We start from the raw sequence: 13889 nt of genomic DNA, 5'->3' as shown, positions 1-13889 counted from the left end.
AAACAAAATAAGCAAACACAAAATGTGTATAGAAACAATATGAAAGGGGGATCCCTGGGTGGCGCAGCGGTTTGGCGCCTGCCTTTGGCCCAGGGCGCGATCCTGGAGACCCGGGATCGAATCCCACATCGGGCTCCCGGTGCATGGAGCCTGCTTCTCCCTCTGCCTGTGTCTCTGCCTCTCTCTCTCACTGTGTGCCTATCATAAATAAATAATAATAAAAAAAAAGAAACAATATGAAAGGAAATGCATCAAAATATGACCAGCGATTATCTTTGGGTAATAGGAATACGGGTGGTGGTGTTTCCTTTTGTCTCCCTGCTGGCAACTTCTAAATGTTCTCTAACGAGCACATACAAGGCTTCTATAACAGGAGAGGATTCAATAAATTACGTTTCAGGAATAGAGTTTTATCTCGGAGCTGAAACACTGCTTGATCTGTTCTTGGCATGTTGGCACGGATCAGACTATCAATTTTCTAGCAATGAGTTGAACGCTGCAGGAGGGGCATGTGACAGGTAGCGTTCACTCCATCCATATTCACTAGGCCTTGGTATTGGGTCTGCTTCGTAGTGTGCACAGGGTGTGGTTATGGGGCAGGGCCCAGACACAGGCACAGCTCCGAGTACTTGTGATACCACGCCAGCTGGGGGTACAAAGCAAATGTTCTGGGAACATTGCTGTCTTCATGGGTTTGCCATATCCAAATGTTGTCTGCACTTCCACTCCCTTCCAGTTTTTAAAAAATGGGTTCACCTAAAAATACTCAGAAAACTATAAAACATTATTGAGAGGAATCCAAGAAGGCTAAACTAAATGAAGGGACATATATTCATGGACAGGACTCAATATGTTACAGAATTCCATTCTCTGCCAACTGATTTATAGATTCAAGGCATACAGCCCAAATCTCAATCTTCACAGGTATGTGCACATGTGTGTGTGTGAGTATAACTTGGAAAACTGATCGTAAAATCTATGTGCAAACACAAAGGGTGAAGGATAGCTTTTTTTTTTTTTTTTTTGAAAAAGAAGAGCAAAGTGGGAGGATTTGCTTCCAGTAACTATTATAAAGCTTGGTAGGCAAGACAATGTGGTATTTTTTTTTTTGCAAGCATAGTTGAATAGACCAATGGACTTGAAGAGAGATGCCAGACTTATATGACATTGCCAAGCACTAGGGAAAGGATGATCCTTTCAATGGCTAATGCTGGGTCAAATGGAAATTTATATAGAACAGAAATAAGGGCAGCCCCGTGGTGCAGTGGTTTAGCGCTGCCTGCAGCCCAGGGTGTGATCCTGGAGACCCTGGATCAAGTCCCGCGTCGGGCTCTCTGCATGGAGCCTGCTTCTCCTTCTGCCTGTGTCTCTGCCTCTCTCTCTCTGTGTGTGTCTCTATGAATAAATAAGTTAAAAATCTTTAAAAAAAGTTTCAAAAAAGAACAGAAATAAATCCTGATTCCTATTTCACACTACTCACAGCATCAATTTGGGGGGATTGTAGATCTAAATGTTAAAGGCAAAATGTTAAACTTCTAGAAAGTAACATAAGAGAACGTCTTTATGACCTCAGAGTGGTAGAAAGATTCTTCAACAAGACACACAAAGTGCTGACCATTAAAAAGAATTGATAAAATAATTACATTAAAGGCTTTTTAAAAGACCTAAGCAGACAATAAAAAAGGAAGGTACAGAGGGGGAAAAGATATACCACACACATATACCAGCAAAGGACTTACTTGTTTCCAGAATAAACACAACCAGAAATTGATATGAAAAAGACTAACATAGCTCAATATAAAAATGGGAGAGACCAGGCACTTCACAAGAATGTTTCGATAACTAATACATATATAAAATGGTACTGACTCTCATCAATAATCAAAGAAATGAGAAATTAAAGTCACAATAAGACAACATGCTCTACAGCCAGATTGGCTAACATTAAAATTTTGACAGCACCAGGAAAGTAGCAAGGATGTGGAGCAGGCAATGCTGATGGGAATACTGTGTGCTATTGGAAGAGTATTTGGCAGCATCTTTTCAGGTAAACATAGATCTAGTCCCATGATCCAGCCAAACCTCTCTTAGATAAACACCCAAAGAAATACGTATTTACATGAACTTCAAGACTGCGATTGTTCAGAGCAGTTTTCTTCAACACAGTCCGAAACTGAGAACAACCCAAATGTCCACCAACAGTAGGACGGATCAGAAAATTGGGATATGCTTGGGGCTCCTGGGTGGCTCAGTCGGTTAAGCCTTAGGTTCAGGTCATCCTCCTGGGCTCCTGGGATCTGCTCAGCAGGGAGTCCACTGCTCCCTCTGCCACTCCCCTGGCTCATGTTTTTTTTCTCTCTAATAAATAAAATAGATAAAATATTTTTAAAAATTGGGATACACTCATTTTTGGAATGAATATGAATGATGAGAATGAACAAAGCAGAGCTGCACAGACCAGCCTGGATGACTCACCAACATAATGTTCTGTGAAAGAGGCCAGGCACCAGAGAATACCTACTATATGACTCCATTCATATGACATTCCAACACAGGAACACATAGGTGATAAACCTGTGTAGAAAAGCAAGGAATGACCATCCTAAAATTCAGGGGAGTGGTCACCTTTGAACAGCAGGGAGGGATACCAATTAGGATGGGCCCAGGGCTTCAGAAGGGCTAGAAATGTTCTATTTCTTGATGTGGGTGTTTGCTTTTGGATATACTATTGAACCGCGTATTTTAGTTTTAACGTGAGCTTTAGCCACACACAAGGCTTTCTCTCCCTGTGTTATATTTTACAATAAAAAGGTTGAAAGAAAAAAAAAAAAGCCTTGCAGGGCACTGAAGGAAAGGCAATTTGAAAGAGCCTAGCTCCTGAGGGAGTAGCCCTGGGGCAGGGAAGCAAGGTAGTGGTAGTCAGAAACACAGAAGCCACCAAAGCCTCTATTTATCCAGGAGTCACCTGCCTTATCCATCTTAGAATAGAAATAGAATTTAAAACAGAGGGTGCACAGGTACATTAGCACATTTACAAATCGGAAAAATAAACTCCTATAATCTTCTGACTAGAAGTCAGGCTGACCCGCCTCACGGTTTGTCTAAGAAGGTTGGCTTCACCATTCGGTTTGCATGATGAAGCTTTCGGGAAAATGAATCAGCAAAATCTACAGCTCCGAGGTTTTGATGAAATTTTATTTAAAGCTCTTGTTCAGTGTACAGTGAGCTAGAAATTACATCCTTTGCAACTGTTTACATTTGCAATAAAAACATTTAGATGCCAATTAAAAATGTTTGTGCCTTGTATGTAGTTTTCAGAATTCTTGTAAAAGCCACGTGAGGGGCACCTGGGTGGCTCAGTGGTTGAGTCTCTGGCTTTGGCTCAGGTCATGGTCCCAGAGTCGTGGGATTGAGTCCCGCTTCGGGGTCCCCGCAGGGAGCCCGCTTCCCCCTCTGCCTGTATCTCTGCCTCTCGCTGTGTCTCTCATGAATAGATAAATAAAATCTTAAAAAAAAATTTTTTTAAGAGCCACATGAGCCCCAAATTTGAAGACCCCTGGTTTCATAGGTGTTCTGAGTGAACTGGCAGGTAGAGAGAGGCAAGAAGGACCCTCGGGAGGATAAAGAGCTCAGGCAAGGCCTAGAAGCCAATCTACGCTGGAAAGGATGGCGGGGGGGTGGTGGTGGTGGTGGTGGTGGAGTGGGGGGGCGTTGCAGGGGTGGCGAGAAGAGTGGGTGTCTGGCCTGCCAGGGAGCCCTGAAGAGTTCCCCCGGGGTGGGGGCCGGAAAAGGGAGCAGGAAGAGGTCCAGGGACCGGGGAAATAGAGCCCAGTGGGTCTGGCAGGAAGAAAAGGCAAAGAGCTGGGAGCCTTCTGAGGAACAGGTGGTAGAGCAGGTGTAAAAGAAGAAAGCAAAGAAAAGGGGCATCCCCGGCCCCCCATTGTGTGTGGCCACAGCTCCTGAAAGGCAGAACCCCCTCCTCCAGCAGCTGCCTTGAAAAGGCCTCTTGCCCTCCCATCTGCCACCAGCTCCCCTCCCCCACCATTGCCAGAGTCTCGGGGCAGCAGCGTTGCCTCCTCCTCCCAGCTGGGGGGCAGGGAGGGAGGTGGAAGCCACCCTGCCACCTAGCCCTCTGCCTGGGATGGAGACTGCTGGGGGCCACCCTATCCTTCACATCTCTCTTCGGAATGTTGTCAATACAAAAGATGGTAGCTATAATAAAGATACAAGTTTTAAAGAGTGCCAAAAGGCAGAAAGATTAGAGTGAGACCGCTCTCTCTGTTAGTCTCCACTGTAGGCAGCTTGCTACGTATTCTGGTCATCTTGGTACCTCGTGTCAAATACTCCCCAAAAGAGAATATAGCCAGGACTTCAGAGTCAGCTGGCTTGCGTGTGCATCCTAGATCTGCCACTGCTGTGCGACCTCAGGCAAGTTCTTTACTTCTCTGAGCCTTAGTTCTTTGTCTGCTAAATAGGCCTAGGGATGGTACCAAACTCAGGAGATTGATGAGAGGACTCCGCATCCTCCACAGAATAAATTTGCTTCCCCTGTCCCTCCTCCACCAAAAGTGAAGGTGGCGGGTAGGTCCCCACCTTGGAGAGGAGAGTGGGACACGCTCAGTACTGTCCCCCTGCCTCATTGCCCGCTGACACCCACATACACACTCAGAGGGAGCTGAGGTCCCTGCCCCAAGGAAAGTCCAGTCTGGTGGGCGAGACAGACAGGAAACCAGATGTCTAGTATAATGTCAGGGTGATGCGTGGAGTGAGGGAAAACAAATGAGCAGGCGGTGGGGGTGGCCTATCCAGCCAGGCCGTCTGGGAAGGCCTCTCTGCGGAGGGGTCTATAAGGGAGGCAGGAAGGTGGCCAGGGGGACGGGCAGGGCACACCAGGCAAAGGGACCGCACAGCAGGATCTGGGAGGCAGTTCAGTGTCCTGCCCATGACGAAGGCCTTACCTGAAGAAAGAGGAGCCCGGAGGAAAAAAAGCAAAGACTCATTCGAGGCTACCTAGTTAAGCAAATGGCTGAGCTGAGAGACCTTGACCCCTGCCTTTCTGACCCCAAAGTTCTTAACCCTGAGGTCTTCATAGCTGAACACCACTGCCTGGTACTCCCCACGTTGACAAAAGGTCAAAGTGCTCCTCTCCCCTCTGGAAGGCTGGGGATGGGGTGGGGGAAATTGGTGCAGGAGGACTTTCTGCTCAGCCTGCCCTGGTAGGACCCAGGGAGCCTCCCTGCCTCCAGATTCTGGTCTGTCCGGTCTCTAGCTGCCCCTGAACTATACCCCACGAGAGGGGCTATAGGACCAGGCATCCCTCTGACCCATGCCAGCCACCTTGGGCCACTCCATCAGAGAGTGGGGTTCCTGCCCAGCCCAGCTGGGGTCCTGGCCCTTCCTAGGACTCAGACAGCTGGGGGCGGGTGTGTGTGTGAAGCCCTCCCTGGCCTGGGTCTCCTGCCAGCACAGGCCACTCTCTGGTCTCAGGCACCACAGTTGAGGACTTAACCAGGACCTGAAATAGTCCAAGAGGAGTTGCTGAGTACAAATGAGTGAATGAATGAATGAATGAATGAATGAATGAATGAATGAAAGGGATGCTCAAGCAGACAGGAGAGCACAGGCTGCCAGGCTCTGGAAGGAGGTCAGAGGGGGATGCCGTGAAGGGCTGGACTTACCCCTGCCCTTCCAGCTGATGTACCCTCGGCAAAATGGATCCATTATGGACTCTGCAGTCAGTGAACGCATCTCCCTCCCTCCCCCTGGTTCAGTTCTGGCTTCTGGCCAAAGGCAATCAGGCCCAGAGAGCTTCCCCCACCCAAACCCCTTCACACAAGAGGGGAGCCCCCAAGATGAGCAGTTCCTGCTTATAGTATAGATCCTAGCCCCACAGGCCTGCTTCATCAGCCTTTCAACAGCCCCCAAGAGGGTATCACTGTCTCTGGCTTCCAGGGGCAGGCAGAAGCAGCCACTTGGACCTGGCTCCCAGCGCAAAGTTACACAGGGGCCTGGAACCAGAGTCCAGTCCGGAATTTGGCCTCCAGAGACCCGAGGCATGCACTTGTCCCCTGGGGCAGGGCCTCTGTGACAGGGCTCCTTTCCCAGGCAAAGCTCATCCACGGCCAGGTCTCTGAGACTCTGCTCTGATCCTCAGTCTGACGTGGGAAAGGCAGTGGGCCGGGGGGTGGGGGTGGGGGGCAATATTTTAGGACCTATCAAACGAAAACAGGCTGAAGATCCCCCTATTTTTAGCAACCAAGCTGCACGTACCTGTTTCCCCCCCACTAGGAACAAAATCTCAGATAAACATCCGTTCACACTAGCCAAATAATTCCTTAAATAAAATAGCTACATTTTGGCATCCCCTGAGCTCAAAATGTATGCTCCTTGGATTTTTAATATCACATGCAGTCTGCATAATTTTAACCCAAGTGCATCAGCTGTTGACTGCCTTATTACATGAACCACTGTTTGGGGTGTCACGATAACAAGAACAGACTGGCAGGCTCAGTGCGGGGGGGGGGGGGGGGTCCTGGTGCTCAATCCTGGTGGTCTGTGTGAGGGAACTGGGTTCTCCTGATCCTGCAGGCAGGAGCCAGCAATCATAGTGAGGTCTACCGGCCACTGAGCTGGTTTCCCATATCCATTCTGTGCACAGCAGCCAGGGTCCTCACTCTGTGACACGACCCTGGTTGAACCCCTGCAGCGATGGCCCCTCCTGGTGTTCCCTTCAAAACTGGGAACCCCAAGCCCACTCTTTGGTGCCTACAAGGCCACCCTGATGTGGCTTTTATGGACCATTCCCATCTACCCTCCCACCAGTCACCTGCGCTTACTATGGTCTCCGCCATGCTAGCCTTCTGTTTGGTTTTGTTTTTTTTTTTTTTTTTAACATTTTATTTATTTATTCATGAAAGCCAGAGAGAGAGATAGAGAGAGAGAGAGAGAGGCAGAGACACAGGCAGAGGGAGAAGGAGGCTCCCCGAAAGGAGCCCGATGTGGGACTCGATCCAAGGATCACGCCCAGAGCCAAAGGCAGAGTCTCAACTGCTGAGCCACCCAGGTGTCCCACATTCTTCTGTTTTTTTTTTTTTTAAAGATCTTATTTATTTATTCATGAGAGACAGAGAGAGAGAGAGAGAGAGAGAGAAAGAAGAAGAGACGCAGACAGAGAGAGAAGCAGGCTCCATGCAGGGAGCCTGATGTGGGACTCAATCCTGGGTCTCCAGGATCGGGCCCTGGACCGAAGGTGGCGCTAAACCGCTGAGCCACCCGTGCTGCCCAATTCTTCTGTTTTTTTAGGTGCACTGAGCTTCATCTAGCCTCAGGGCCTTTGCACCTTCTGTTCACCCTGCCTGGAATGTTTTTTCCTTTAGGTCTCCTAAGTGGCTCCATGTCATCACTCAGGTCTCAGCTCAAGTGTCATTTCTTTAAAGAGACTCTCGAGATTCTGTTCCTCTAGACTAGTTGAACTTAACTTTCCTGCTCCTCCTCCCTCAGGGGTGGGTTAGCTTAGCATTGTTTTATTTTCTCCAAAGGGTTTCTGAAACTATCATGATAGGATTACCCATTTATTGTCTTCCTTCCCCCTGGAAGGTCTGCAGCATGAGAGCAAGAATCTCATCTCCCTTGTTCATGGCTATATCTTCAGAGTCTATGTGCACATAGTAGGTGCTCAGTAAACATCTGGTAAATGAGTGAATGAATGATATTTCTCACATCAACCCACAGCAATGCTACTGCTATTCTCCAATTTTCCAAGTGAGGAAGCTGAGACCAGAGAGGTTAAGTGACTTGTCCAAGGTCTCACAACCTGTATGTGGAGAATCCTCCCAGTGGCTCTAGGGTTGGGAGTCCAACACTGAGCCCAGGCTTTCCTTCACTCCTCAGAGGCATGTGGTGAAAGGCTAGGCAAAGCTTGCTTGAATTAACCAGTGCCAGGCCGTCATGCAGAGGACAGGCCTTTGATCACAGCCCATGGGTGACAGGACAAGACCTGCATCTATAAGATGATTGTGTCATTCAGTCTAGCAGCTGTGACAGGCAGCTCTCCTGACCTTGTCATCAAGTCAGGTTATTAAAGAACATTACTCTCACCATAAAGGGCCTTGGGATGAAGGTGAAAGGGGAGGAGCCTTTTTAGAAACTTCGATGCCAACTCCCCAGATCACCAGTTCAGAGAGAAGGGAACTCGTGCTTACCAGGCTCCTAGGGTGTGTCAAATGCACACTAGGTGCTTTCCTTACACTCTTGCATCCAATCCCCCCAGTGACACGGGAGGCAGGGGCTATTGCTATATATTATGTCAAACCTAAGAGGCCACCCACCATAAAATCCATTCTGATTTCAGACACACCAGAACGTGAATGGATAGGCCTTGTAGAATTGATGAAACCTGAATTTTCATCTTACAAAGATACTCGAGCTCAGAGAGGAGCAATGGTGATCCTTGATGGTGGCCCTCCAAACTGCCTTGTCTCGTTCCCACCCTCTCCCTGGGGCTTCCGGCCTGGAGTGACCTTCCCAGTCACCTGCCTCACTTCAACATGGTGAGCCATTGTCCTCTGTGGCCCTGCCCAGCCCAGACGTTGAGCCCCACTTCGGTCCTCCCTGGCCTCTGCACTCCGTGGACCAGTCTCTGGTTGGCAGCTTGGCCTGGAAAGGGGGTCAACAGTTCTTTGTGGGCCGTCACTGTGTCTTGTTCCCTTCTGTCAGCAGCAACATAGAATCACCATCAGGGACCCTCAGACCTCAATGGGCAAAAGAATCACAAAGGGCAGTGTGTGTGAAATGCAGAGTCCTGTGCCTCGCCCTTAGAATTCCTGATCAGATAGGTCTGGGCAAGACCCCAGAATCTGGGTTTCTACAGCTCCACCCCATGATTCTGTGGTGGGAGACTTTGCAAACCACTGCTCAAAGCTTTCATCTGAGGTCAGCTTGACCAGCAGGATGGTCCCAAGGGAGTCTCGGCCCTGCAAAAGGCGTAATCTGTGCTCTCCTGCTCAGACGATGGGAAAGCAATACAATAAACACCTAATGTTTTATCATGATTTATTCGTTTTATTATACAGTTGTATTATTATTTATTATAGCCCCCAAAGTTTAGTACTATGTTGTGTAGCCCTTACCAGGCTGACCCACCTGTTTATTCCCAATTGAATTAAAACTTAACCCTCCTATTCCTTCATCCCTTAGAGTCCTGCATGTTGCTGGCTGAGAGCCGGCTCCCTGATGCCCCAACTGTCTCTGGGCATCAGCATAGAGGTGGATAGTGTAGGTGTAGGTGTCCACTGCACGTTCATGAAGGCTTTCTGGAGGTAACACTTTCATGCAGAGGAGCGGTTCTGGTGGCAGAGTTCAAGGCACAGGAGGGGCCACTGGTGGCAGGTGCTGGGGCTTATGTGTCACTTGCTGCCACTTAGGAGGTGGTCTACCAACAATTTATAGAAAAAACAAAGGACCTGGGCCTACTCTTGAGCTTTCCTAGCTACAGCCTTGCTGGATGTTCTTACAGCTTCTCCAGTATCACTTAGCCAGCACACAAGGCCGGAGTCGTGAGTGGAGAGCCTGGTTGATGAGAGCGCTAGGCCTGGAAGTTAAGCCACTAGTCTGAGGATAATGGGAAGCCATAGAGGGATTTTGAACAAATGGCAAATCGGTTGGAGTTCAGACAGGATGGAGACATGTGCCCCAGTGAGGAGGCTGTTGCAATATTTCATCCAGCATGTGTAGAGTGCCTTCTGGTGAATAAAGGAGGTCCTCGCCCTCAAGAGCCCACAGCCCAGCCACTTATGAACGGGCAGACATGCAGTTTTTCTGGCTCTTCCAGGAAAAACCAGTTTATTTTACAACTGATGGCAAGTCTGAAAGAATCCGCCCACTGGAGCATCACTCTTGCTCCCCCTCTTAGAGGCCAATGACCTTGGGCAATTTGATTCTGTGCTTCAAAATTCAATTCCTACCTCTATAAAATGGGCATCAAAATAAAATCTGCCTCGCAGTCTTATTGGAAGCTTCCAAGGAGGAAAGAGGTATGTGGCCATCCCTGGAATGTAAGTGTCCTGTATGGATTAGGGATAGGGACCAAGTCATAGGGCACGCTGGTAGAAAGAAGGGGGGGAGCATTTCTATCAAGTCTGTCAATGAGTAGGAGGTGCAGACGGAGCAGAGGGACATTTGAGAAGGAGGTTGATTTTCCTCAAGACGGTACTATGTGGTCGTTGCCCCAGTGTCTTCCATTTTCCCAGCCAGCCAGAGATAGCCCTATACACACTTTCCATCGCACCTAGAGTCTCTTCGAGGCAAATCTGATCATGTCACACTCCTGCTTTAAGGTAAGTGGTTTCCTATCCTCTTGGGATCCACCCTTGGTTTCTCTCTGTGGTCCATGGAGCTTCGTGTGGCCTGACCTCTGCTGTTCTCTGACTTTATCTCTCCTCTTGGATCCATCCATGGAACCTGCTCCCTCCAGGCGCCTGCTCTTTGTCCGTTCTGTTTTCTTTGCTTGGAATGACTTTCATCACTGACCTTTCCCCCAAGTGCATCCCTCAGACCTCAAGGAAGCTTGGCCTTTACCCCTCCTCCATTGCACCTTGCCCTGAGTTCACAGATCTTCTCGTTTTTCCTTTGCGGTACCTCTCACGGATACAAGCGTGTATTTACTCATGAGATGATTTAGTTATTGCCTTTTCTCCTAGTCTGTGAACTCACAGAGGCAGCAGCCACAGCCATCTGCTCGCTGCTGAGTTCCTGTCTCCTGGCATGGGGCTAGCACATAGTAGGTGCTCAATCAGTGCTGGCTGGCTGGGTGGACAAAGGAAAGGATGGGCAAAGCACAGAAGTCATTAGGAAAGAAGGACCTACTATGTGTACAGAGCTGTGTCGAGCAGGGAGATCTGGAAGGGTGCAGTGAGGGGGGGCAGAGGCCAACTTTGGTTCTTGTAACCCCAAGAGGAGGGGACTCTTCCCCATGTCTGAGGCAGAGATGTCTGGACCCACTTGCTTGGCCCACACACAACTTGGTTGTGTGACCTGGGCAAGTCCCCTAGCCTCTCTGGGCCTCAGACCCCTCATCTAGGAAGTATCATATACCTGCCCTCTGCATTGTTGGAGGTTGAAGGGAGCAATTAGGGGCAGAATGTCAGGCCCTGCACCTGGCACCCAGTCTGTGCTCAATAAATGTTCATCCCCTTCCTGTTGCAAATATACATGTAGTCCATCAGGAGAACATGTTTCTCACAGGGTTTGGATCTCTCTTCACATTGGCTAGCAGGCTTTAAAAAACAAATTGCCACCATATTTTGAAAAATTGTGTACGTGAGAAAAGAAAAGAAAGGGAAGGGAAGACATTTCTTTGTGAATTTGACTTCATGGGAAACAATGTGTGAGGGAGCAAATCCTTGTTTGGGGCCCCGTAGCACTGACTGTGAAGAAGGCATGATGGGAGTGGCCAGTGGACCACGGCCAGCTCCTGCAGCTCGGGGGACAGGGACACAGCCAGCGTCCCACCGTCAGTGTCACCCCTGTGCATTAACTGTGCTCAGTCTCTGTGGAAAAATAGCTCTTTGGTCATAATGGGACCCTGCGGAGGATGAGAGAGGGGAGGGGAGGAGACATGTCTGGGGGGGGGGTGAGTGTTGGACGTAGGAAGTGTAAACCTCCTCTACCTGAAAGAAGCTGATAGAAAAGCAGGGGAGGGACCCACACACAAAGGAAACAATGAGGGTTTGTTTTTCCACAGCTTGGGTGAGACCGTGAGTCAGCGGGCGGATCAGGAGGGGGGAAGGTTCCAGCTGGAGACACTCAAAGCAGCGCTTGGTTGTCTGAGGGAGACTCCCGGGGGGCTGGCCTCAAAGCTGTGTGTCCCTCTGTGCTCCTCCCACGCCCCCAGCACGATTCAGTTCCACAGGAAGCACTGACCCCCTCCTGCTACAGCATTCATGTCAGAGAAAGGGAGCACCTACTTCATGCCCCACCATGTGACATGATAAACACTTGGCTACTCAGTGTCTCATTTAATCCTCACAGCAGCCCTGAGAGGTAGGGAATAGTGTACCTCTTTTGCAGAGGAGGACAGGGAGGCTCAGAGAGGTTAAGTTACTTGCCCGAGGCAGCACAGGAAGTCAGTGTTGGGGGGAGCTCTGGAGGAGCTGTACAAACCTCCTTCAGACGATTTGACAAGATGCAGCAAAAGGCTTCAAAATATGCCTACGTTTGACCCAGTTGCTCCACTCTGGAAACAGGTTTATCGTCAAGAGTCTCAATAGCTCAGCTCTGTGCAAGTCATTTGCTATAATGGTGACAAACTAGAAGCCATAGCTCAACCAGTGGGGATTTGTTTTTTTGTTTTTTTGTTTTTGTTTTTGTTTTTGTTTTTTAGGGGCAGAACTTGTTAAATAAACTCTGGTAATAGAATACTATGCAACCATTACAAATAATGGTTGGATGCTGTTCACCGGTGTTAAAATGTTCACAAATGGGAACCCTTGGGTGGCTCAGGGGTTGAGCGTCTGCCTTCAGCTCAGGTCGTGATCCTGGGATCCTGAGATCAAGCTCCACATGGGGCTCCCCCAGAAGGAGCCTGCTTCTCCTTCTGCCTATGTCTCTGCCTCTCTCTGTGTGTTTCATGAATAGATAAAATCTTTTTTTTTAAATATTTTTTATTTATTTATTTTTATTTATTTATGACAATCACACAGATAGAGAGAGAGAGGCAGAGACACAGGCAGAGGGAGAAGCAGGCTCCATGCACCGGGAGCCTGACGTGGGACTCGATCCCGGGTCTCCAGGATCACACCCTGGGCCAAAGGCAGGCGCTAAACCGCTGCGCCACCCAGGGATCCCATAGATAAAATCTTTTAAAAAATGTTCACAAATGGCAGAGCCAAGATTTGAACAGTCTATGAAGTTCCCAAATTCTAGTACTAGCTCAACCACCCACCAGCTCGGTGACCTTGGGAAATTAGTTAACTCTCTGGGTCTCTGTGTTTTCATTTTAAAGTGGGGATAAATCGAGAATTCTAGAGCTTTTCTAGGAGTTGTAAGAAGTAGATGAGTTAATATATGTGAGCACGCAGAGTAGCACCTGGCACATAGCAAACAACCTGTGAGTGTTCACTATTATTAGATCTGTGGGCTGGGAAATTTAGAGCCATTATCCCTTCAAATATTTTTCTGTCCTCCAGAATTACACATACATTAAGCGGCTTGAAGTTCTTCCACAGCTCACCGATGCTCTATTTTTCTTTGTAATCCTCTTCTCTTTGTGTTTCACTTCAGATAGTTTCTATTGTTATGTCTTCACATTTACTAATCTTCTGCCATTAATCCCACCCCGTGTGGCTTCTCCTACATCCTAGTTGTCATCTCTAGAAATTTGTTTTTCATCATTCAAGTCTCTATTTAACTTTTTAAACATATGGGATGCAGCTAAAATAACGGTTTTAATGTCTTTGTCACTAATTCTAACATTTGTGTCAGTTCCAGGGCAGCTTTCACTGACTGCTTTTTCTCCTTATTATGGGTTGTATTTTCCTGCCCCTTGGTATGCCTGAAAATTTTTTATTGGATGCCAGAGATTGTAACTTTTACCTCGTTGGGGACTGGATATTTTCATATTCCTGTGTTCTAGGGTGAAATCAAGTTACTTAGAAATAGTTGCATCCTTTTAAGTCTTGCTTTTAAGGTTTGTTAGTCTGGACTGGGGAGCAAAGCTTAGGAATTAACTCAATAGGGCTCATTATTCTCCACTACTCAGGTAGTAGGACTCTTCTGGGTGGCCTACTTGATGCTCTGCGAATCGTGAGCTTTCTAGTCTGGTAAGAAGACGCACTTTTCCTGGCCCTGCACGGGCATCAGGCACTGCTGCATCTAATCCTTCTGGGTAAGTT

This window comes from Nyctereutes procyonoides, unplaced genomic scaffold (genome assembly GCF_905146905.1).
Source record: "Nyctereutes procyonoides isolate TBG_1078 unplaced genomic scaffold, NYPRO_anot_genome, whole genome shotgun sequence".
Lineage (NCBI taxonomy): Eukaryota > Metazoa > Chordata > Mammalia > Carnivora > Canidae > Nyctereutes > Nyctereutes procyonoides.
This window is presented reverse-complemented; position numbering follows the sequence as displayed.